The sequence below is a fragment of the Momordica charantia genome (genome assembly GCF_013281855.1).
Source record: "Momordica charantia cultivar OHB3-1 chromosome 8 unlocalized genomic scaffold, Mcharantia_2.0 BLBB01000008.1, whole genome shotgun sequence".
Classification (NCBI taxonomy): domain Eukaryota; kingdom Viridiplantae; phylum Streptophyta; class Magnoliopsida; order Cucurbitales; family Cucurbitaceae; genus Momordica; species Momordica charantia.
Window position 1 is genome coordinate 21,435,416 of NW_028275166.1, and position 1,335 is coordinate 21,436,750.

General features: G+C 43.7%; 1 non-coding gene across 1 annotated transcript; it reads left to right on the plus strand.

Annotated features, from left to right (window-relative positions):
* The first annotated feature begins 941 nt into the window (after positions 1–941).
* LOC148209773 (small nucleolar RNA R71) lies at positions 942–1,048 on the plus strand. The gene has a single exon (XR_015793315.1). It is a non-coding gene; the product is annotated as a small nucleolar RNA R71 (small nucleolar RNA).
* Positions 1,049–1,335: the final 287 nt, after the last annotated feature.

The following is a 1,335-nucleotide window of genomic DNA, read 5'->3' on the forward strand; positions in this document are numbered from 1 at the left end:
CAGTTGGTTCAGTAGACGAAATCTGTACATCTGTTGTTGGCATTGTTGGTCCATCATATGCCAGTCCACTCCTAAGGGTGACAACTTTGCACTGTTGTTTCCCTTCTCGTTTTGGTAATTCAGTATGGCCTGGAAAAGAACCTTGTGGTATATTCTTCAATTCATTGGCGAGCTGTCCCAATTGGGTCTCGAAATTCCTCATCGATGCCGCTTGGGATTGTATCACTGCGTCGGTTCGGGCCATGTACTCCTTCATCATATTCTCAAGATTTAAATTGTTATTTTGAACTGGTGGAGTCTGTGTTCTCTGATTGCATTGCTGTTGCGGTGGCGGGATGTATTGCTGTGTAGGTGGAACATAGGGCTGCTTGTTCTGCTGGCTCTGCCCTTGATTAAAACCGCTCGAACCTCCTTGACCTCCCCATGAGAAATTAGGGTGGTGCCTCCAACCTGGGTTGTAGGTGTTCGAATATGGGTTAAAGTTCCTATTGTTCCCATGTCCTACATAAAAAACGGAAGCAGGGTTATGTGGACAATTATCATAAATATGGTTTTCACTGCAAAATGAACAAATGAGATCGTTGACTTGGCAAACAGGGGCAGGAATGCAATAATACGACTGCACAGGTTGTGTTGGCGTGGCTAATGGATTTTTTATTCCCAATGCCATCTCTTTCAGCCTCTGGTTCATTGTAACCATCTCTTTTTGCATCGAGGTCGCAATGTCCAGAGCCAAAACTCCAGCTGGATCTTGCTTCTTTGGTGCTGCCTTAGATCTTTGCGAACACCATAGTTCGTTGTGTGAAGCTAAGTCATTTAGGATGTCGACTATGTCGTTGAATGTCTTCTTTGTAAAGGCTCCGTTGGCAGGATTGTTTAGCATCATCTTAGTAGGATGATCTAAACCTCTAAAGAAATGTTCTATCTGGATGCATGCCGGCAAGCCATGGTTCGGACATTTCCTGATTAGTTCTTTAAATCTTTCCCACGCCTCGTGCACAGGTTCACGATCATACTGTCTAAAGGAGATGATCTCCTCTCTGATATCAGCGTGGTGAGTAGGTGGGAAGAATTTTGTTAAGAACTTCACCACTAACGACCCCCATGTGGTGATGGATCCCGGTGGAAATGCATTGAGCCATGCTCTAGCTTGGTCCTTCAAAGAAAATGGAAAAAGTGTTAGTCTAAGAGCATCGTCTATTATACCAGGTAATCGAAATGCATTTGCAATTTGAATGAATGATTTCAGATGATCATGTGGATCCTCATGTTCCTGCCCTCCAAAATGTCCAATTGTCTGCAACATTTGGAACATCATTGGTTTAAGCTCAAAGT